At 43.9% G+C, this 25,289-nt stretch overlaps 1 protein-coding gene across 4 annotated transcripts in view; it reads right to left on the bottom strand.

Annotated features, from left to right (window-relative positions):
- Window positions 1–25,289, bottom strand: part of PRKAG2 (protein kinase AMP-activated non-catalytic subunit gamma 2) — a 310,081-nt gene that overhangs the window by 68,523 nt on the left and 216,269 nt on the right. The window lies entirely within an intron of this gene.

Raw genomic sequence — 25,289 nt, 5'->3', positions numbered from 1 at the left:
GGATGCTCTGAACTCCGCAAAACTGGTCCTCAGACCCAAAAGTCCCATGCCTATGACTGTTGACGTGTGGAGAATGGAGACAAATTAGAAGTGGAGACAAATTAATGAGTCTCCTACTTTTACTGCACTTGATAGTAGGGATACAGGAGTAGACGAAAATAGAAATGTCTCTATCGAATACGCGAGTGAGGCTGAATTTATTTCCACAGGTTATTTTTCTCACTTTGTAAGACATCTCACGCTTTCTTCCTTCGAAGGGCATGCAGTCAGAGGATACCAGAAGGAGGCAGATGGCTTTGTTTTATGACACACAAGGTCCATGTCAGGGACGTGAAGGCCCGAGGCGCTTTCCAGATGTGCACGGACTTGTCGACAGGCTGAAATGAGTGATGGATGGGTTCGGACAGATCATCTGAATTGGTGGTCGTCGGCTGCCCTTTCCACGGTGATGTTTTCTTAAAGTCTCAACAGACTTACATGCCAGACTTAATTTTAGCTATTTCAGGCTGGTGGGGTAGCCAGGGGCAGAGGAGAGCAGAGAGGGAGGGCTTGGGCCATGTCGTGCATGCAAAGAAAAGGGGCTTGGACTGATGCGACCCCATACCTGGCGCCTCTCATCCTTGAGAGGTGCCGGGTTTCCCTCCCTAGACCTCGTGTAGATCTGTGGTGTTTCTACGTTATACCATCCACTTCTGCGGCCAGTCTGGGCTTACTGGATTTCAGTGCGATGGGAGGGAGCGGAGGTGAACTTTACTGGAAGAACGCCTGAGAAACATGGGGCCCTCACAAGTGTGACGCTTCAGTTGCTGCAACACGCTAAGTTATTAAGGACTGTCTTGCATAACTGCGCCCAGTGTTTTGAATGATTGTCAGAAGGGCAAACGCCAGCCTGGAAACTTAATCATAAAACAACGGCCAGAAAAGCTTTCCTGTATGCAATGAGGTCGGATGTGAGTTCACTTTGCCTTAAAAAAAATCCTAAATAGCTACTGCAAGAAATCAATCAACCTTAAATACTGGATAAGGAGCTCTTGAATAATTTAGCAGCTTCGATGTTTCTCCCCTGCTGTCTTCCATGAGCTCTGCTTTTCTGCAAAGACGTCCTCCATGTGGAAGCAAAGGGGGGATAGGAAGCTCCCACCAGTGTGGGCAGGAGATGCACGTGCACCCCCTTCTACTTCCCACTCTGCACTCTCTAGCCAGGCCTCTCCCCTACTCCTGTGCTGCTGGCCTTCAAGCCTCAGCCACAAGCCCTCAGTTCTCCTGAGCTCCAGACCGCTTCCTGGTCACCTGCATTTTAATCTTCTACAGGCAGTTCAAACTCATCCATCTCAGACGGTCCCTGGGTCCTCTCACTCTATCTCAGCATCCTTGGAGGCGGTCCCAGGTGTCTGTCTCCATCACACTCCTTAGCGAGCCTGGTTGTTGGAACAGCTCTGGTTTCTCCCATCTGATCCTTTTCTAGTCCACTCCCTACCCTGGAGCCAGGCCTCCTTTTAAACACGGACTTGTTCTTGTAACTCTCCTTAGAACCACCCAGTGACTCTCAGGACCCTTTAGGGATGTCGTGCAAATCCCCAGCCCTGAGCAGGACCTGGTCATTTTACTTCTTCACCTTCTCTGGCCAAGCTCCTCTGCGTCCCCTACACTGGAGCCCCAAGGCTTGAATCTTCTGGCCCCCTTTCCTACTTTTGCCACTGGGCTAGTTCCTGCTCACTCCTTTATGAGTCTTGACGATGAGAAAAACTTTTTAGTCACATTAAGAACTAGTCCAGGAAAAAAAAAAAGATGCTAAAAGTATATACTTTTGGGATCTTCCCTGGTGGTGCAGTGGCTAAGACTCCATACTCCCAAAGCAGAGGGCTGGGGTTCAATCCCTGGTCAGGGAACTAGATCCCACATGCTGCAACTAAGATCCCAGTGCAGTCAAATAAATAAATATTAAAAAATGAAAACAGTGGTCTAGTGCTTAGGAGACTGTGTTTTCACTTCCTGGGCCCAGGGTTTGAGCCCTTGTTGGGGAACTAATAAGACCTTGCAATGTGTGCCTGCTGCTGCTACTGCTAAGTTGCTTCAGTCGTGTCTGACTCTGTGTGACCGCATAGATGGCAGCCCACCAGGCTCCGCCATCCCTGGGATTCTCCAGGCAAGAACACTGGAGTGGGTTGCCATTGGACATGAGTGAGCAAGGTGTGGGGCAGGGCCAAAATATATACATATATGTGTATCATATATATATATATATATATATATATATATATATATCTCAACCCTCATACTCCTCAGAGGTTTTATCATTTGGTTCTTTTTTTCTCTGGGATCTTAATTTAAGAAAATTTCCATTAGGAATTTTTCTTTGAAAAAAAGAAATCTAAAATAAATTTAAGGTTTGCCTATTAAAAAAAAAAAAAAAAAAGAATGAGTCTTAAGAAAGTGGCTCAGGTTTCACCAAGAAGTCTTTCTTCTTGATTCTTGACTTCTTCTAACAGCTTACCTGGTAAATTTCTTCTCTGAACCCACAGGCTTCTATAAGGCACATAGTGTGAGACTGGGATTCACTTTTCTGTCCTCCCCTAAATTCCATAAACTCTTTGAAGGGGAAAAAACGACCCTGTTAGATTATATCACCTGTGCCTGACACATAGTAGGCATTGCAAAAATACTTGGGTGAAATGAATTGTTCGTTATTAGCAAATCAATTGAAAACACAGTGGGTGAGCAGATGATTTTAACAGCATAAATGGGCTCAGAGGTGATTTACTTCCACTCACTCTTGCTTCTCTTGAACCTCATTTCTGTTTCAAAATAATTACACCCACTTCCCCTTGAGCATCGGAGCTGGTATTTTGAGGAAAAGAAAGTGACTGTGCTAAGAAACAGGAGCAGCATTTTTATTTTAATAGACTCTGTCTGAGGACTAGAGGTTGTGGACAGCAGGTCCTGGTTTGGATGCCGCCTTTGACTGTGTGAATCACAATAAACTGTGGAAAATTCTGAAAGAGATGGGAATACCAGACCACCTGACCTGCCTCTTGAGAAATCTGTATGCAGGTCAGGAAGCAACAATTAGAACTGGACATGGAACAACAGACTGGTTCCGAATAGGAAAAGGAGTACATCAAGGCTGTATATTGTCACCCTGCTTATTTAACTTCTATGCAGAGTACATCATGAGAAACGCTGGACTGGAAGAAACACAAGCTGGAATCAAGATTGCCGGGATAAATATCAATAACCTCAGATATGCAGATGACACCACCCTATGGCAGAAAGTGAAGAGGAACTAAAAAGCCTCTTGATGAAAGTGAAAGAGGAGAGTGAAAAAGTTGGCTTAAAGCTCAACATTCAGAAAACAAAGATCATGGCATCTGGTCCCATCACTTCATGCGAAATAGATGGGGAAACAGTGGAAACAGTGTCAGACTTTATTTTTTTGGGCTCCAAAATCACTGCAGATGGTGACTGCAGCCATGAAATTAAAAGATGCTTACTCCTTGGAAGAAAAGTTATGACCAACCTAGATAGCATATTCAAGAGCAGAGACATTACTTTGCCAACAAAGGTCCATCTAGTCAAGGCTATGGTTTTTCCTGTGGTCATGTACGGATGTGAGAGTTGGACTGTGAAGAAGGCTGAGTGCCGAAGAATTGATGCTTTTGAACTGTGGTGTTGGAGAAGACTCTTGAGAGTCCCGTGGACTGCAAGGAGATCCAACCAGTCCATTCTGAAGCAGATCAACCCTGGGATTACTTTGGAAGGAATGATGCTAAAGCTGAAACTCCAGTCCTTTGGCCACCTCATGAGAAGAGTTGACTCATTGGAAGAGGGATTGGGGGCAAGAGGAGAAGGGTATGACCGAGGATGAGATGGCTGGATGGCATCACCAACTTGATGGACACGAGTCTGAGTGAACTCTGGGAGATGGTGATGAACAGGGAGGCCTGGCGTGCTGCGATTCATGGGGTCTCAAAGAGTCAGAGACGACTGAGCGACTGAACTGAACTGAACTGAACTGGAGAGCTCTGCCAGCTCTTACCATCGCTCTACAATTTTAGTTTCTGTTGAGTAAGAACAATTGATTTTTTAAAGTGCTATAGAAATTTGATAAAAACTGAAACTACTTCACTTTTAAAAACTGAGTAAAAACTCAAATTATTTACAACTTAAAATATAAGATATTTACTTATAAAATAAATATAAAAACTGATACAGTAAATAAAAATAAAAACTGATATATAAAATAAAAACTAATACAAATTGAAATTATTTATATCTTAAAATATAAGATATTTAACACCATAACTATTAATCCTTCTGATCAATTTTAATCATTATATTTGGGAGAAAGGTTTTGTTCCTTTTGACAGTTTTCTAAATAACAATTTCAGATAGTATAAAGTTAGTTCCTTCCTAACATTTACTTATGATTTCCTTTAAAGAGCATTTATTCCACAGAATCGTTTCAGAGAGTATGGTAACCAGTTTCTACAGTTCAACAAGTCAGCTCAAAACTGTTTCAAAAGAGGTATCATAAAATAGGAGATGAAAAGGGACTTCCTGGTGGTCCAGCGGCTAAGACTCTGCACTCTCAATACAGAGGGCCCAGGTTGGAACCGTGGTCAGGAAACTAGACCCCATATGTTGCCGTGAAGACCCCGTATGGTATAACTAAGACCTGGTGCAGCCAAATAAATAAATAAAAGTAAATATTTAACAACACAAAAACGATAAGAGATGAAGAAAAGGGACTAAACAAAAACAAAAAAAAAACCCTTTTTGTCTGGCTTCTGATAAATTTTCTAACTTCCAAAAAACAGACAATGTTAAGATTTTGAAGATAGTCATTCAGCAAGTATTTACCATCTGCTATGTGCCAAGAACCACAAAGGTGAGTCAGTTGAATATCTGGTGTGATGAGAAATTCACATCAAAGATATGAAGTAAGAACCCTAAACATATATAGGTTTAATCTGTTTACTCTTCAAATTCTGGATCTGTGGAACTCTTTACTCAGGGTCTAGAATATGTATTTCTTTCTTCACAAAGAAATTCTTTTTTTTTTTTTGGCTAATTGAAATCTTATCAAGTTTGTGTTAAACAGGACTTACTGGAGAACTAAACACCTTCTATTACGTTGACAACTCTTATTATCCCATAATATCCCATAATTAGCAAATTAAAAAAATAAGTATTGCTCAGCCGGTTTAATTAACCTTTCAGTTCTTACTGCATCAAGCCATAAACTTTGAAATCTCTATTTCAAAACAAATAGAAATTTATATTCCTCTTATAAAGCAGTCTCTCAAATGATATAAAGTCTTTCTTCACTGTTCTCTACTCTCTCCCCTACAACTATTAACCTTCTGAGAACAGACTACTGTTAATCATTTTTCCAGCTCGTTGTATCCCCTTTTTATGGAAGCTCTGGCCAGAAACTGCTGGAGAGCTACAGAAGTGCCTGCGACTGCTTCCATTTTTGTTCCGTCTTGGTGTGTGTTAAGGGACCGAAAGGAAAGTTAAGTGGACCTGTTCCTGCCCTGCCGCGCCCTCTCCGCTTGACCCCGGGGGATTCTGTGCTCTTTTTTCACTCTCTCTTGTGCTATGTAGCTGATGAGGGTGAACTGGGGACACAGAGCCAACTAAATACGCATGTAGGACCTCAGTGTGTCAACCTCTGGAGAAAGATTTGTACATCTCTTTTTTACGGTGATATATTTTACCTATGGTAAACTGCACCCATTTACAGCTGTCTCAACTTGAAACCAGTACTACAATCAAGACACAGCACATTTTGATTACCCCCCACCAAAGCTTCCTTGTGGTCCTTTGTGGTTCACCCCTATTTTTGTCCACAGTTTCAGGCAACTAGTGACCTAGTTTTTGTTATGATAGGTATTTTCTAGAATATGATATACATGGAATCATACAGTACACACTCTTTTGCGCCTGGCTTATTTCACTCAGCATGATGATTCTGAGATTCATTCACGCTGTTCAGTGTATCAGTAGTTTGGTTTGTTTTTTTTTACTGCTGAGTAGTATTCTGTTGTATGTACGGTTGTGCCATATTTTGCATCACCATTCACTTGTTTGATGGACATTTGGGAAACTTCTAAATTTTGACCATTGTGAATAAAAATGCTACGAAGATACATGGTCAAGTCTTTGTGTGGACACATTTTCATGTCTCTTGAACTAACAGCAAACAGTAGAATGACTGGGCAAATGGTTAGCCTTAAAATATTTTTTTATTTTTAGTTATTCTAGTGGGTGTATAATGGTTTCTTACATTGTGGCTTTAATTTGCATTTCCTTGCTGCTGCTGCTAAGTCACTTCAGTCGTGTCTGACTCTGTGCAACCCCATAGACGGCAGCCCACCAGGCTCCCCCATCCCTGGGATTCTCCAGGCAAGAACACTGGAGTGGGTTGCCATTTCCTTCTCCAATGCATGAAAGTGAAAAGTGAAAGTGGAGTCGCTCAGTCGTGTCCGACTCTTCGCGACCCCATGGACTGCAGCCTACCAGGCTCCTCTGTCCATGGGATTTTCCAGGCAAGAGCACTGGAGTGGGGTGCCACTGCCTTCTCCAGCATTTCCTTGAGGACTACTTATATCTTGTTTATTGGGCATTCATAGATCTTCTTTTGTGAAGTGACTATACAAATCTTTTGCCCATTTTTTAAATTGGATTTTTTGGGTCCATGTTGGGTTGTATGAATGTGGCATAGAGACACTTTTTTGCATAGTACATCTGTTTAATTATATAATGACTGTTCATGCAATACCTGCCTCAATAATTTCACTCAGATAATAAAAAATAATGGCATAATGATAGTTTAAAGCTGGTTCAATTATATGATTTTACAAGCTTATTTACTAAGAGTGAAAACAGGAGACTCTTAAGAATAGATAAAAAGATAACACGTGACACAGTGCCTAATGTTTCTGGAACTGTTGGAAAGACCCTGGTCCTTCTTCCCCTTGAGTGTGAACTGGACCTCGTGGCTTGCTTCTCATAGAACATACCAGGGTGATGGGCTATCACCTCCACGATTAGGCTGCATAAGACTGTGGCTTCTCTTACACTAGCAGATTCGCTCCTTCCCCAGCAAGCCTTCAGATGACACCTCAGCCCTGGCTGCCATCTTGACTGAAGTTTCATAAAAGACCTGGAGGCAGTTGACCCAACTAAGCTGCGCCTGAACTTCTGACCCACAGTAAGTGTGAGAGCATAAATACATGCTTTAAACTGATTAATCGGTGCTAATTTGTTATGTACCAACAGATGATGCAACAAGTTTTTAAAAATATAGTTAGGATTCAAGTTCTTTGTCAGATACATGTATTGTGAACATTTCATTCCATTCTGTGGCTTGTGTTTTCATCTTCCTACCATATTTTTCAAAGAGCAAAATTTTAAATTTTGATGAGATCCAATCCATCCTTTTATGATTCATGCTTTTCATGTCCTATTTAAGAAATCTTTGCCTCCTCCAACACTGTGACAATTTTCTCTAGTGTTTCCTCCTAGAGACTTTACATCTTTTTTTTTAAACTTTACATTTTGACTTTGACATTAGGTCAATGATCTGTTTTAGTTTAATTGTGTATTATGATGTGTGGTAAGGTTAAATTCTTTTTTTCCCATGCTGATCTCCAGGTGTTCCACAAGGCTTACTAAAAAGACTTTATTTTCCCCACTGAACTGCCTTAGCACCTTTATCTAAAATCAGTTAACCACATCACAGTAGCCAAGACATGGAAACAATATAAATGCCCATCAACATACGAAAGGATGAAGATGTAGTACACACACACACACACGTATATATACACCATGGAATACTTCTCAGTCATGGGCTTCCTTGGCGGCTCAGTGGTAAAGAATCTGACTGCAGTGCAGGAGATGCTGGAGACATGGGTTTGATCCCTGGGTTGGGAAGATCCCCGGAGGAAGGCATGGCAACCCATTCCACTATTCTTGCCTGGAGAATGTCATGGACAGAGGAGCTTGAGAGGCTACGGTTCATGGAGTCATGAAGCGTCGGACACGACTGAAGCGACTGAGCGTGCACACATGCACTTCTCAGCCAAAAGAAAGAATGAAACACTGCCATTTGCAGCGAACATGGATGGACCTAGAGACTATCATACGAAGTGAATAAGTCAGAGAAAGATAAATATCATACGGCGATCGCTTGTATATGAAATCTGAAATATGACGCAAATGAACCTATCTATGAAACAGAAATAGACGCATATGCATAGAGAACAGACTGCGGTTTCCAGGGGGAGGGGAGAGGAGGGAGGGAAGGACTGGGCATTTGGGACTAACAGATGCCAACTACTATATATAGCATGGAGAAGCAACAAGGTCCATGGATAGCACATGGAACTCTATTCAGTCTCCTGTGATAAACCACAGTGGGAAAGAATGTGAAAAGGAGTGTATATGTATATATAAGTGAATGACTTTGCCGTACAGCAGAACACTGTAGACTGTTTTTATTTGTAAAGTGTATTATTCATACACCCTGATTCTTACCTAAATATATCATCTTATGTTTCTCTATTCAAAAAAGACATTTCTGTTATTCTGCATGACATTATGTATGTAACCTATACATGTATACGTGTAAGATTGAAGCATTACATATGTAATGACATGCATGAAGATATATGTGGATCTATGTGAATGTGTGTGTATCCCCAGCATAGCCTCAGTTGTTGGCAACGTGTAGCCCTCAGTGTGTGGCAGGTTGTACTAAACTGTAGTGGATACTGCTGGCTGCCTGCTTGGCATCCATTCGTCTCCTACCACCTTCCTTTCCAGAACACCCCACTGATTTTGTCGCAGTGTACCCTTTCCGTATATGAGTCATGACGGTGACTCAATCCCGGGCTAAAGGAAAGGACTTAAGGTTGGAGAGGCCAGGGCCCACATGAACTTGCTCATGTCCCCACCCACCCCTCTTCCTGCCACAGACAGCCTGGAACCCTGACTGCTATTGAGGACCAGTCTTCAGAGGAAGCCAGCGCTGGGAGAAAGTGCTTCGGGCCTTGGCGGCATCACTGAGCTGGCCTGTGTCCCGCCTTGCCTGGGGCCTGTCTTATCTCTGGATCTGTAATACGAGGCAATAGACGTCTTTGCCCTCCAACTCAGTGTGAGTTGGAATATTCTGTTCCTTTGCAGACAAAACATTCTAGGTGATATTTGGTTTGGTTATTACATTAGATACAGGCCCTTCCTGCCCTCAGGAGATGATATTCTAATTCAATAAAGATTATATCTAATTGTTCTCTGTACATTTCTGCATATGTTATAGTGTAAAAACCTTACAGAGTACTTAAAAAAATCTTTAGCAATTGCTTCGTGGACGCAAATACTAAGAAGGAAGGAAATACTTGAGAGGCAGTCTTCCTAAAGAGATGCTATTTGGGAGGGGGCACGCCATGCGGCGTGTGGGATCTAAGATCTACCTTACTTTCCCGACTAGGGGTTGAATCCAGGCACCCTGCATTGGGAACTTGGAACCTTAGCCACTGGGTCACCAGGGAAGTCCCTGAAGAGATGCACTGAGGTGGATGTTGACGGAAGCAGGGAAAGGAGAGCATCTCAGCGAATGGCTGCAGCAGAGCACAGGCGCCCTGAAAGAAAAGATGCCTGCAGGACACAGCAGGCCAACGGTATTTAGTGGAGTAGAGTGTTTTACCTTTTTATCAGGGGGTTCGCTGTCGCTCAGATGGTAAAGAATCTGCCTGCAATGCAGGAGACCTGGGTTCGCTCCCTGGGCTGGGAAGATCCCCTGGAAAAGGGCATGGCAACCCACCCCAGTATTCTTGCCCAGAGAATTCCAGGAACAGAGGAGCCTGGCAGGCTACAGTCCACAGGGTCGCAAAGAGTCGGACACAATTGAGCAACTAACACTTTCACTTTCACAGATGATTTACAATGTGGGGTCAGTTTCAGGTATACAGCAAAGTGATATAGTTGTACACACACACACACACATACACACACATACACACATAGATAAGTTCTTCTTTAGATTCTTTTCTATTATAAGTTATTACAAGACATGGTGTATAGTTCCCTGTACTGTATAGGAGGTCTTTGTAGAGGGTGGGGTGACCTTGCAGAGAAGTTAAAGAAAGATCAGTAGAGACCTTGAGAAGCTAAGGGGTGGAATCAGATTTCAAATGTAGGCTCTAAGGAGTGAATGTCAATCTCCTCAAACTGTTCTTGGTGCTATGAAAAGATTTTAATATCTGCGTGGAGTGGAGAGGATTGGATAGGGGAAGGGTGGGGAACCAGCAGGAAAATTTCAGATGTCTGTACAATGAAGAAATTCAGCAAGTCTGAGGAGTAGCACAGAGATAAAAATAGTTTGGGCTTGGTATTTCAGTGGATAGGGAATAAATAGAAAAGAGACTAGAATATCAGGGGAAATTGGGAGGATGAGCCTATTTGAGGTAAGAAGCAGGGAAAATGCTGGGATGAAGCTGTTAAACCTCAGATGTTGATTGCCTGGCTAAGAAGTGCCTTTCAGGATGTGAGTAGGGTAGCTGTGGGTATGTGGCTCTGCAGGAAAGGAGGAGTGGGTGGTTTAATTCATCAGCTATGTGCCCCAAAGCACAGCTCTGGTGCCATTTTTGTGATTTCTGTTGTGTCCCCATACAAACTATACATTTATTTATTTATGCTTGGCTGTGTGGCATGTAGTCTCTTAGTACCCAGAACAGGGTTCAAACCTGAACTCCCTGCACTGGAAGCATCTTAACCACTGGACAATTATTTAAAATGATTTTTAAAAAACTAGCCAAAATTCCATGAAGCCATAAGTTTGGATATTCTCAGCATTTCCCACCCCTCCCCCACAATTCACAAATATATTGCTGTGAAAACTGTTCACTCTCACACTGCCCTGAACTCTTCTGGCATAACTCAGTGCCCCACCCTGCACTTTGGGAAAACTGGTCCAGGGGGACAAGGAGTTGGTACCGAGAGCCAGAGACCCAGGGCTGGTGTTCACAGCGCAAAGGGAGGAGACTTTCAGTGGGGGAGATGAGGGCCTCCTACTGAAGTGATATGAGGAATTAGAAGTATCAGAAAGAAGCAGCCCCTGGGAACAGCCCCACAAGTACATCTACTCCACCTGGAACAGGCCAAAGCAGGTGGTGAGAACGCAAGCCTTTTTTTTTCTTTTTCCTCTCTTTTTCAATATTATTGAATGTGAGATAAGGATGCAAGTCTAAACTAGAGTTTTTAAATGGTAAACTGTGACCCATTCATGACTCATGAAGGCAGTTTAAGGTGTCAGGACTACATTAGTTTAAAATGAAATAATATAGAAATATCACTTTGTATTGCAGGCTGGTGAGTAGTTATCATTTCAAGAAATCTGTCTTAATTATCTATATCTATGTGAGTAATGGGCCAAGATTTTCTACCATAGATTCCAGGTGGCGCTAGTGATAAAGAACCCCCCTGCCAATGCAGGAGACGTAGGAGATGAGGGTTTGATCCCTGGGTAGGGAAGATCCTCTGGAGGAAGGCATGGCAACCCACTCCAGTATTCTTGCCTGGAGAACCCCATGGATGGGGGGCCTGGTGGGCTAAGGTCCATAGGGTCACACAGAGTCAGACATGACTGAAGTGACTTGACATGTATGCATGCAAGGCCATAGACTAGATAATGAAAAAAGATGCTTATACCTTCTGGCACCTCTTATTCGAAAGATTTAGTCATATGGATGGGAGAGTAGTTACAGGGAATGTTAAGCTTGTCACTAACAATGTTGGGGAAGCTCTATACAGTCAGCAAAATCAAGACTGGGAGCTGACTGTGGCTCAGATCATGAACTCCTTATTACCAAATTCAGACTTAAATTGAAGAAAGTAGGGAAAACCACTAGACCATTCAGGTATGACCTAAATCAAATCCCTTATGATTACACAGTAGAAGTGACAAATAGATTCAAGGGATTAGATCTGATATACAGAGTGCCTAAAGAACTATGGATGAAGGTTCATGACATTGTACAGGAGGCAGTGATCAAGACCATCCCCCCAAAAAAGAAACGCAAAAAGGCAAAATGGCTATCTGAGGAGGCCTTACAAATAGCTATGAAAAGAAGAGAAGTGAAAGGCAAAGGAGAAAAGGAAATATATACCCATTTGAATGCAGAGTTCCAAAGAATAGCAAGGAGAGATAAGAAAGCCTTCCTCAGTGATCAATGCGAAGAAATAGAGGAAAACAACAGAATGGGAAAGACTAGAGATCTCTTCAAGAAAATTAGAGATACCAAGGGAACATTTCATGCAAAGGTGGGCTCGATAAAGGACAGAAATGGTATGGACCGAACAGAAGCAGAAGATATTAAGAAGAGGTGGCAAGAATACTCAGAAGAACTATACAAAAAAGATCTTCATGACCCAGATAATCACGATGGTGTGATCACTCACCTAGAGCCAGACATCCTGGAATGTGAAGTCAAGTGGGCCTTAGAAAGCATCACTACCAACAAAGCTAGAGGAGGTGATGGAATTCCAGTTGAGCTATTTCAAATCCTGAAAGATGATGCTGTGAAAGTGCTGCACTCAATATGCCAGCAAATTTGGAAAACTCAGCAGTGGCCACAGGACTGGAAAAGGTCAGTTTTCATTCCAATCCCAAAAAAAGGCAATGCCAAAGAATGCTCAAACTACCACACAATTGCACTCATCTCATATGCTAATAAAGTGATGCTCAGAATTCTCCAAGCCAGTTCACAGTATGTGAACCATGAACTTCCAGATGTTCAAGCTATATTTAGAAAAGGCAAAGGAACCAGAGATCAAATTGCCAACATTGCTTTTTTAGATCATCAAAAAAGCAAAAGAGTTCCAGAAAAACATCTACTTCTGTTTTATTAATTATGCCAAAGCCTTTGACTGTGTGGATCACAATAAACTGTGGGTAATTCTGAAAGAGATGGGAATACCAGACCACCTGACCTGCCTCTTGAGAAACCTATATGCAGGTCAAGAAGCAACAGTTATAACTGGACATAGAACAACAGACTGGTTCCAAATCTGGAAAGGAGTACGTCAAGGCAGTATATTGTTACCCTGCTTATTTAACTTATATGCAGAACACATCATGTGAAATGCTGCACTGGATGAAGTAGAAGCTGGACTCAAGATTGCCGGGAGAAATATCAATAACCTCAGATATGCAGATGACACCACCCTTATGGCAGAAAGTGAAGAACTAAAGAGCCTCTTGATGAAAGTGAAAGAGGAGAGTGAAAAAGCTGGTTTAAAACTCAACATTCATGAAACTAAGATCATGGCATCTGGTCCCATCACTTCATGGGAAATAGATGGGGGAACAATGGAAACAGTGGCAGATTTTATGTTTTGGGGCTCCAAAATCACTGCAGATGGTGACTGCAGCCATGAAATTAAGACGCTTACTCCTTGGAAGGAAAGTTATACCCAACCTAGACAGCATATTAAAAAGCAGAGGCATTACTTTGCCAACAAAGGTCCATCTAGTTAAACTTACGGTTTTTCCAGTAGTCATGTATGGACGTGAGAGTTGGACTATATAAAGAAAGCTGAGCACTGAAGAATTGATACTTTTGAACTGTGGTGTTGGAGAAGACTCTTGAGAGTCCCTTGGACTGCAAGGAGATCTAAGTCCATCCTAAGGGAGATCAGTCCTGGGGGTTCATTGGAAGGACTGATGTTGAAGCTGAAACTCTATACTTTGGCCACCAGATGTAAAGAACTGACTCATCTGAAAAGACCCTAATGCTGGGAAAGATTGAAGGTGAGAGGAGAAGGGGACGACAGAGGATGAAATGGTTAGATGGCATGACCAACTCAATGAACATGAGTTTGAGTAAACTCCGGGAGTTGGTGATGGACAGGGAGGCCTGGCATGCTGCAGTCCATGGGGTCGCAAGGAGTTGGACACGACTGAGCGACTGAACTGAACTGAACTGAACAACGGTCAAATTTCCTTCCACCTAAGAGAAAAGTGCGCAGTGCTGGGAAGAACTAGGGGGAAAATGCTTTCAACTCATTCATTTTTAAGTTGAAAGTAATACAGTAAAAGTAATACAGAAACCCTAAAAAGAAAGTAAAATTGAAAGTGTTAGTCACTCAGTTGTGTCCGACTCTTTGCGACCCCGTTGACTGTAGCCACCAGGCTCCTCTGTCCATGAGATTCTCCAGGCAAGAATCCTGGAATGGGCTGCCATTCCCTCCTCCAGGGGATCTTGCCAACCCAGAGACTGAACCCGGGTCTTGCATTGCAGGAGGATTCTCTACCATCTGAGCCCCCGGGGAAGCCCACAGAAAACCTAGTGCACACCAAACTGCCTTGAAATGCTAATTGGTGCTTTTCAAAGGTATATTCAGGTAGCTAGATCTGCATATCTGGGAGGAAATGCAGACAGACAGACAGACAGACACTAGTAAAGAATAATGACTACTTGGTACTTCTACTTTTTCCCTGAACATCAAGAACTTGAGAGTGGTAATGGTTCACTATTTTCCTGCTGGGAAGTGGGTGGCTGAGAGAACATTCTCTCTAGGGGATGGTTTGTGTGTTAAGATTGGGACCAGAATTGGGGGTGAGGTTATGCTCATAAACCCTCTGAGGCTCAGCAGTCTGTCATTTAGCCATCCTAGGGACCCGTGGATTACAGCAGAGCCTACAACCGTCTTAAAGTGTGGTCAGAGGACTCCTGAGGGTCAAGCAGTCTTTTCGGAGAGCCCGCAAGGACACACCGTCTCACGGTAACCCTGGGGTATCGTGTGATTTTCCTCTATCTCTGTGTGCCCCCTCGCGTCAGTCACCAGGAGACCCTCGCCTCCGAGCCCACAGCAAGGCAGTAGCCAAGTTAACCCAACTTCTGCTCCAGGGCAAAAGCCTCTTCTCCTTAGAACGTCCTTGCTGGTGCAGCAAAGTGCATTCTGGTGAACTCTCGACCCTCGAGTACATGTCTTCTCGGGATTCTGAGTGATGAAACAAGAAGTACACACAGAACACTTCTGCCACGTGCTGCATATGGTACTGCTCTCAAGCAAAGGCTCTGGCGGGACTGAGCCGCCTTTTAAAATAAAACACTGAAAACCCGAAAAACCGTGATTTCTCAGACTTGGGTGTCTGGAAGATGTTTTGTCCAAACCGAATGAGGTGAGTCTGTCGCTTCAAGGAAAACAACTGACGGGACTTGTTGCCGAAGACGCATTTGAGTTATCAGGTAAAAAATGGGCATTCTGGAGAAGCTATATCTGCCACAATCAGCTTGACAGCTTCTCACCACTTAGGGGGAAGTCTTCTGGGGAAGACGGGTGGTGTCATTAACAAATGTGATTTTGCTTTTTTGGGTATTGTGGAGTGAAACATGCCAACATTTGGATGATCTGCATAAATCATTGACCTGATATTTTCCAAATGACCAACGAATGCTGTTACAAAATCATTCATGGGTTAAAGATTCACTCAAGGTGCAAGACAGAAGGGCAGATTTTAATGTGACAGAACAGATTCTATGAAATAGACGATGAAAATTCATTAATATGGTTTCCGATTTCACATTGTAACTAACTTTTAAGGAATGACTACTTGTCAAGAAGACTACTCACAGTTTCCTCCTCTCAGACATCCCTGCTGGTCCAGGGCTAACACTCTGTTCTCCCAATGCAGGGGACTGGGTTCACTCCCGGGTCAGGAAGTGATCCCACATGCCACCAGTACGAGTTCGTGTGCCACAACTAAGACCCGGAGCAGCCAAATAAAGAAAGAAAGAAAAAAATGCTCCTCTCTTTTCCGACTATATATCCGTGTGAGGCTGGATTTTTCCTGTGTACTTCCACCAAAACAATGCATGGCAGTAGCATGGATGCAGAAGCAGGTATGGGACTCCCACTGTCTCTGAACCAGACATTACAGATTCACAATAATGTAAAGCAAAGCCACCTTCTATTTTTTTTAATTAAAAATGTATTTATGAGGGGCTTCCCTGCTGGCTCAGTGGTAGAGAATCCACTTGCCAATGCAGGAGACATGGGTTTGACCCCTGATCTGGGATGATCCCACATGTTGCAGAGCAACTAAGTCCATGCTCCTGAACTATGAATAGCCTGTGCCGCATAGCCTGGGAGCCGCAGCTCCTGAGCCCACCTGCAGCAACTGCTGAAGCCTGCGCACTCCAGGGCCCGCGCTCTGCAACAAGAGAAGCCACCCCAACCACAAGCCTGCGTACTGCAGCCGGAGAGTAGCCCCTGCTCAGCACAGCGACAGAAAAGCCTGAGCAGCAATGAAGACCCAGCACAGCCGCAAAGAAAGAAATAAAATTATTTTAAAAATTAACAAAAATTTATGATAATACGTAACGAGTTTACTATTGATCTTTTTTTGGTAAATTAATAACTAAAATTGCTCAGCTTTAATTTTTAATATGGTAAGAATCAGTAGATGAAGCTCATGAAAAATAAACCCTTGGGGTCCTCAATAATCATGAGTATAAAGGGGTCCTGAGACCAACAAGGTTGAAAACGGCTGAACTGCAAGGGAGCAAAACCCAAAAGCTCAGAAATAACTCACCAACTTGCACAAGTTAAAACGTCCTTTCATCCTCTCCTCTGGGGTTGCTGCTGCTAAGTTGCTTCAGTCATGTCCGACTCTGTGCAATGTCACAGACGGCAGCCCACCAGGCTCCCCCATCCCTGGGATTCTCCAGGCAAGAATACTGGAGTGGGTTGCCATTTCCTTCTCCAATGCAAGAAAGTGAAAAGTGAAAGGGAAGTCGCTCAGTCGTGTCCGACTCTTCACAACTCCATGGACTGCAGCCTACCAGGCTCCGCCGTCCATCGGATTTTCTAGGCAAGAGTACTGGAGTGGGGTGCCATTTCCTTCTCCCCTCTGGGGTTAATGACATTGAATTTTGGGGGTAGGCATTTCTGGAGTGGGTTTCCATTTTCTCCTCCTGATCTGCCTGACTCAGGGCTGAACCCGAGTTTCTTACACTGCAGGTGGATTCTTTATTGTATAGCACAGGGAATTATAGCCATTATCTTGTAATAACATTTAATGGAGTATAAACTGAAAAATACTGAATCACTATATTGTATACCCGAAACTAATATAGTAAATCAACTATATTTCAATTTAAAAAGCAAAAAAAAAAAAAACCCTCCAAATTTATATTCCCTTTTGTAAACCAAGAAGACCTCTTTATCCCAGTCATGTCATTCATCGTTTTTAAAATTCTTTTTTCAAAAGATATTAATTTGTTTATTTACTTGGCTGTGTTGGAGCTTAGCTGCGGGCACGTGGGAACTTCGCAGCATCATGCAGGCTCTTTCGTGGTGCACAGACTCTCTACTTGTGACACGAAGGCTCCAGACCACACGGTCTCATAGTCATTGTATACTGGCTTGGCTGCTCTGAAACATATGGGATCTTAGTTCCCCGACTAGGGATCAAACCCATGCCCCCTGCATTGCTAGGCAGATTCTTTAACTGCTGGATCACCAAGGAAGTCCCTATCATTTTTTAATGTTACAAATTACCATGAAATTTGCTTGTAGAAAAAAAAATGATACGTTTTTGCCTCAGTGCTTTTCAACACATGTGTGTGTTAGTCGCTCAGTCGTGTCCAACTCTTTGAGACCCCATGGATTGTAGCCAGCCAGGTTCCTCTGTCCATGGGATTTTCCAGGCAAGAATACTGGAGTGGGCTGTGAGTTCCTTCTCCAGCTTTTCAACATATATGTATATTTATACCGCAAAGCATTTTTAGCTATTTTAGTGTTGACTGCTATAGTTTGAATCACGTTCAGTTTCAAAATGGTCGTTACAAAAAGAGTTCTGGATAATTAACAGAACATGCATAATTTAGCTACTCTCACCCACCAATATGACCAGGCTCCGTAACCTCAGGCTACTAATGTGATCAGACACGTTTAGGTGATCTGTGGGTTTTGCTCTTTTCTTGGAGGCATCTTCCCACGCCCTCTAGGTCCCTGTCAAAATCTCCACATGGTGGTCCCGTAGCAACTTCCCTTCCCCATCAGCCTGGGCATCTTTCCTGATGTCTGGGTCTTAATTTACACCTGATAAGGATGATAGATCCCCTGGAGTAGGAAATGGCTACCCACTCCAGTACTCTTGCCTAGTTAATCCCATGGACAGAGGAGCCTGGCGGGCTACAGTCCATGCGGTTGCAGAGAGTCAGACATGACTGAACAACTGCACACGCATGCACATATGAGGACCAGATGCTGCAGTATCTCTCTGAGGAAAGGTACATGGGGAGGCAATTCCAGGGGAACCTGGATGTCTAATGATGGCTTCCAACTGGATGCCCTGCCAAATTACCAAATTTGCAATCATTTCACCTCCATTTTGAAAGTACCACCCCATTGCCTGCTAGCTTCTGCTGTTCTAAAGTCTAAAACCATTCTGAGTCACGATTCCAGTTTTTTTTTAACTAAATTTTGTTCTCCTTTTCACTGGAAGGACTGATGCAGAAGCTGAAACTCCCAATACTTCGGCCACTTGATGCGAAGAACTGACTCACTGGGAAAGACCCTGATGCTGGGGAAGACTGAAGGCAGGAGGAGAAGGGGACGACAGAGGATGAGATGGCTGGATGGCATCACTGACTCAATGGACATGAGTTTGAGCAAGCTCCAGGAGTTGGTGATGGACAGGGAAGCTTGGCGTGCTGCAGTCCATGGGGTGGTAAAGAGTCGGACATGACTGAGCGACTGAACTGAACTGAAACTTTGTTGCACCTCCTCTCTGGAAGGTTTACCCTGTCTTCGTCCCTGTTGTTTCTGAAATTTCATGATGCTGCGTCTTAGTGTAGGTCTTCTTTCTTTTCCCTCCTTTCCCCCTTCTGTTTTGTTTCTTTTTGTATTGGGCATTAGTCTGGAAAGTAGGGCTCTTTCCTCATGGGCGAGGACCTTTTTCTCCTCTGATTCTCTTCCGATCTCCCTGGTTCTTGCTCTCTGGGCGAGTGTTTAGAGGTTGAACCTCCTGGACAGATGCTCTCATTTTCTTTTTTATAAAATAATTTTTAATGTCTGCCTTTTGTCTACTTTCGGGGAGATGTGCTCAACTTTATCTTCCAGTGCAGGTATCAAACCTGGGTCTCCTGCACTGTAGGCAGATTCTTTACTATCTGACCACCAAGGAAGCCCATATCAATATCCATGCATATCTATCTGCATATTTTTATTTTCCTAGGACTCTTGATCATGGAATACAACCCCTCCCTTTTTTTTTTAATAGCATCCTGATCTTGTTTCATGGCCGTAGTGCCTTTTCCTCCCTTTAATTGCTTTGTCCAAGTTCCTTTTATTCTGTTTGCCTTTTGTCTTTGTCTTTCACAGCTGAGAGTTTCCTCCAAGTCTGGTTTTCCTTGGATTCATATCTAATAGGGATGCTCTCAAGAGCTAGGTTGGGGGCTTGGGAGGAGCTCACCAGTCTGTGTATAGGCTTTTACTTAATTTCTGTTTTCAGAGCCTGTACTCCTGGGCAGGCATTCAGAAAGCAGACTTATCTTCTCGTGAGGGTGACAATTGGAGATGTCTGTATGGTAACTTTCAAACAAATTCACACCCTTGCCTTCAGAGGTCCCTGAGTCTTTTGGCCAGAATCCCCAGGCCCCCTGTTTCAGCTGAAGGTAAGTTTTTCAAGAAGGGTGATAATTAAAACTAGGAGGATTCATCAGAAGAAGGCTTTAAATACCACCACGAAGGCTTTATGGAAGTGAAAGAAAGCCAATAAAGGAAAGCGGAGTGGGTCACAAAAGACGAGCAGCTTGGCTGTAAATGTCATTCAAGAGCTTCAGGGAGTTGCAAGCTTACTTATCGAGGCCTTTGCCAGAGCCTCTTTGGTGCCTGGGTGGCCTGGTCTTCGTATACTGTTCAGTTTATGACTCTAGAAAAGTGGCACAAATTTCTGCAAACCAGACATAGAGACACAGACGTAGAGAACTAAGTATGGACACCACGAGGGGAAAGGGGGCTGATGGAATGAACTGGGAGACTGGAGTGGACATATATACACTATTGATACTGTATATAAAATAGACGACTAATGAGAACCTACTGTATGGCACAGGGAACTCGGCTCAATGCTCTGTGGTGGCCTGAATGGGAAGGAAACCTAAACAAGAGGGGATATATGTATGCCTATAACTGATCCACTACACTGTTCAGCAAAAACTAACACAACATTGTAAGGCAATTATACTCCAATAAAAATTATATATGTAAAAGAAGCATGCCAGTTGAAAATTAAGTTTTGATTAGCATTGCTCTCCTTCAGCGGTCCTAAATACTGTTCAAAGTTTTTTTTAATAGATGGTGATGGACAGGGAGGCCTGGCATGCTGTGATTCATGGGGTTGCAAAGAGTCGGACACGACTGAGTGACTGAACTGAACTGAACTGAAACAATAATTTACACAATTAAAAAAAAAAGCTTCATTATCCCCAGCAGCTCAGAACCTTTTTGCCCTGTTCTTCCTTCCCTAAACTTGATCCGTCAAAGCTCATGCCTTCTGGGTGCTGGGAAAGGCTCTTTGCAGACACGGTGACACGGGCTTGGGAGAGGGCAGAGGAAAGGACGGCTCCACCATGACCGCCACCGAGAACACGAGGGCACACACAGCATCTTAGGTTTTTCAAGCAGAAGGACGATCCACAGATGAACCAAGAGGAACCCACTCCTGGATCTGCAGCGTGAAGGGGGTGCCCGCTGTGCCTCACCGCTTCTCCCCCAAACTCTCCCTGCCCTTGGTCTGATAGACAGAAAACTGAGAAAAATCAGTGGTGGTGGTGGTGGGCGGGGGAGGTCAGAGACACGGGCTGTGTTACTGCTGTTGATCCACTCTTGAAAAGGAAATTGTTCCCACATTTAACCTCAGGAGAGCCACCCAAATTGTAGGCATTACTCAGGAAACAGGTGAACAGGCCATGATGTTTTATTTCTCTCCTTATGTGCTGTGTCCTGGGGCTTTCTTTGGAAAAGAACAGCTGTAGTTTTATGCTCGTCAAGGGCTCAAAGCTGGAGGCCCCATCTCGGTGCACCCTTGACTTGCCACGGGAAGGAATCAGCCCCATGAGGATAAGACAACCCGCTGATTCCTCCCGGGAGGCGTTCGCCATCTGGAAGCCCTCACTGCCCATGGCTGTGCCCTCACATGCTCCACGGAGAACTGCTGGGGTGCAGAGTGGAGAAGACACCCAGACAGCCTCTGCCGGACACAACGTCCCCCGAGAGGCGGGCTAGCCTGAGCCAGGAGGGTTAGTTCCGGAGTGGACCCTGGAGCCTAAGCCTGGCTCTCGCACGTGAACATGGTTTAAACTCCAGCACTGGCTGCACTGCTTGCCCGGCCCGGGGCACAACCGGAATCAAGCATTTCAAGGTGACACCGCAGAGCGCTGCACCAGGAGTGGGCACTTCTGAGCAAGGGCCCCGTGTCCCAGGGGCTCAGACGGCAGAGAATCGGCCTGCAGTGCAGGAGACCTGGGTTCGATCCCTGGGTGGGGAGACCCCCTGGAGAAGGGCATGGCAACACACTCCAGTATTCTTGCCTGGAGAATCCCATGGACAGAGGAGCCAGGCAGGCTTCTGTTTATGGGGTCACAAAGAGCTGGACACAACTGAGCGACTCTTTCCTGTGTCACTGCGTGGGTCCCACAACCATGTAGCCATCAGTGCCTCAGTGTCCCCATCTGTAAAATGGGACTCATAACTGTACCTACCTACCTCAGAGGGCTGCAAGGAATATGCATGTTAACTACATGTAAGGCATTGACACCAGCATTTAACAAGAACTTGAGGAATGACTGCCACATCCCCATACAACCTACACTTCACGTCATCAGACCGTCTCAACATATTACCCACATTTGATTAAAACACAGCCCGCTGGTTCTCTGTGATATGGTCCAACAGACAAATCCAACTTTATAAATCTGGTTAACAGCAACCTGCCAATGATTACCTGCTTTTTAAATCCTGGGATTTTTTTTTTTTCAGTGAATAAACTATAATGACTGAAAACTCAGGCTAAACCTATAATCTTGGTAGTACTCTCTTGTGCTTCATTTTTGTGGTTAAGTTTAAAAAATGATAAGTACATCATTGTTTAGCATGACCACAGAGAAATATAAATGATGTGTTGTCTGATGAATCAAGAAAGACTGGAACTAACTAGCAGTTTTAAACAGAGGACAGGGCCTTCTCTGGTGGTCTGGTGGCTAAGACTGTGTGGTCCCAGTGCAGGGGGCCCCAGGTTCAACCCCTGGTCAGGGAACTAGATCCCACATGCTGCAGCTGAAGACCCCACATGCTGCGGTTAAAAGAGCACGCATGCCCCAACCAAGGCCTGGTACAGCTAAATATATCAATATTAAAAAAAAAAAAAAACTAAAAAGATTAAAACAGAGGACAACACAAAATATGCTATTAATACATGTCAATGAGAAAAAGTTTATTTCTTATGCAAGTATCCTTAGGCCAACAATATATTTAGCTGAGCAGAAATCTTTGAAAGACCAGACCCATTTATAAGGATCTGAGTAAAGGCATGCCAATGTCTTGGAGAGCGTCAATGAGGAACACGTGATGGTTTTTTTAAAATTTATTTTTATTTAAAAATATTTTTGGCCATACCACTCAGCTTGTGGGATTTTAGTTTCCCAATCAAGGATCAAACCTGGGCAGTGAGAGTGCGGAGTCCACTGGATCGCCAGGGAATTCCCTGAGAAAGATGCTTTTAACTAACCTACAGCTAGCATCACTAAACATCTAGAACATTGCTCTGATCATTCCATCAATATCTTTTCTGGTGTAGACGAATAAGGAGCTGGTTTATATTATTTCGACTGCTGCCCTTCTATATTAAAGGACCAAGCTGGAAATAAGACACAGAATCTCCTTATGGGTGCTACTGATCTAAGTCAATCAGAATTTAATTCAGTAAGACTGGAGGGGAAGAGAACGAGAAGGGATGGATGGTTAAAGAATTCCTGGTTCCACAATGAACTGCATGAAGGCTCTGCTTGACTTTTGGCTCAAGTAGTGAAGGGACTTGGTGACCCAGCAAGCAACCTGGGTCCAAGCCAACCTGTTACGGTGCTGTTTTTTTTTTTTTTTTTAATATTTACTTATTTGGCTGTCTTGGATCTTAGTTATGGCACAAGAGATCTCTGTTGCATCATGCAGGGTCTTTTGTTGTGATACAAGGACTCTCTCGTTGTGGCGCCCAGGCTCGGGTGTTGTGGCGGATGGAACCTGGGTCTGTTGCATCAGAAGGGGGATTCTTCAGCCACTGGACCACCAGGGAAATCCCTCCAGTGCTGTTTGAATGGAAATAAAATCTGACCTGATTCTATGAGCTCGACCAAACATATTTATAAATAGCACAAGTTGATCTTCTTGCGCTGGTCTTGGTGGTTTATTTAAAGCAGGCTCTTTCCTTTTAATTTTGTTCCGAAAAGACCTTCTTTCATGATTTGTGTTTGTTTTGTTCAGGCAGGATAGTCCCTGCTCTACTGCTCTTGCTGCCTCCTCCCTCTGTTTCTCAGAAAAATAAATTTGAACTGGTTTTGCTTTGTTCAGGGGAGGCTGTGGTGTGTACACCCTTCCATTTAAGTCAGGCCGACAAGCTAAATGCTGACTACACGCTAAGTCCTGCGGCTGCTGCCTCTAAAAGCCTTTATGTTTGCTCTCACCACCTTATAAAAAGGCAGGGGACGAGGATTTGTGCTGACGGTAAGGCTTTCCTCTCGCATCACTCGGATACCTTAACACAGGGGTCCCTGCACGGTCACTGACCGTGTTTGCAGATCTAAGGCACACAGCTGAATGCACTCGATGGTTTAGGCCAAGTGGGAAACAGACATTTTCTTTAATCGCCCATTTGTGAGATGAACGAGTGGACAGGCAGAGTGAGAACACAGTCCCATCTGTGGAACCATGTCCTGACTGCCTAAGAGTACAGGGTCTTTTAAAAATACTTTTTCTTTTGGATTGGGGTATAGCCGATTAACAATGTTGTAACAGTTTCAGGTGCACAGCAAAGGGGCTCAGCTGTACAAACGCACGCACGTATCCATTCTCCCCCAATTTTCCATTCAGGCCGCCACTTAACATTGAGCAGAGTTCCCTGTGCTGCACAGCAGGTCCTTGTTGGTTATCCATTTTAAATATAGCAGTGTGTACCTGTCCATCTCAAACTCTCTACCCATCCCTTCCCCCCATCCTCCCCCCAGCACAAGATCTTGAACCACTAAGACCAGGTCTCTAGTTTGAAGACCATTTCCTAGATTATCTCAGCTCGGTGTGCTGCATACCGCCTCATGGAGGGGCCTCCTAGGAAAAGTAGATATTTTCCACCAGCTATGTTCTACCACGTTAAACATAACCAGTGAGAAATTATCTCTGCAATTCATTCTTGCATTCTGAAAAGATAAACCTTATTGATATTGTGATCCAATTCTAGGGCCATGAAGTGTGGGTAACAAACACATGAATTGGTATTTGGGGATCCCCAAAACCAGTCTTCATTGCTAGACATAACAAACGTGGAAGGCCAGACTCAGGAACATGGAATGAGGACAGATCTTAAGGTAGAAACGTGTTCCTTTCATCCCCCTGATCTCCTGACCCTCAAACTAGCTGCTGAGTCTCAGGCAGGCAAACAGCTTGAAACTCTTCTGACCTCCAGACACTGAAGTATTCTACATACATACTCAGTGTTTTGGGCTTCCCAGGCGGCACAGTGGTAAAGAATCTGCCTGCCAACACAGGAGATGCAAGAGACCTGGGTTTGATCCCTGGGTCGGGAAGATTCCCTGGAGAAGGAAATGGCAACCCACTCCAGTATTCTCGCCTGGGAAATCCCAGGGACAGAGGAGCCTGGCGGGCTACAGTCCATGGGGTCACCAAAGAGTCAGACACGACTGAGTGAGCACGCATGCACTCAGTGTCTTAAAAAAGTCTAATCACTAGTAACTTACTGAAATTGCACTATTTTGTATACAAATATCAATATAGTCTCTGTCTGAGGGCTTTGGTGTGTTATACACATGCTCCAGGCTGTCTGTGACATTTGCTGTTTACTGTACCAGACCCAGCAGTGTGCCTCATAATTCAAATAATATAAAGTGTGCTAATGTTGTGTACCAGTAGTCATGCACGGATGTGAGAGGTGCACCATAAAGAAGGCTGAGTGCTGAAGAATTGATGCTTTCAAACTGTGGTTCTGG

Source organism: Capra hircus, chromosome 4 (assembly GCF_001704415.2).
Source record: "Capra hircus breed San Clemente chromosome 4, ASM170441v1, whole genome shotgun sequence".
Classification (NCBI taxonomy): Eukaryota; Metazoa; Chordata; class Mammalia; order Artiodactyla; family Bovidae; genus Capra; species Capra hircus.
Note: the sequence above shows the minus strand (reverse complement) of the source record. Positions and strands in the feature narration are given on the sequence as shown.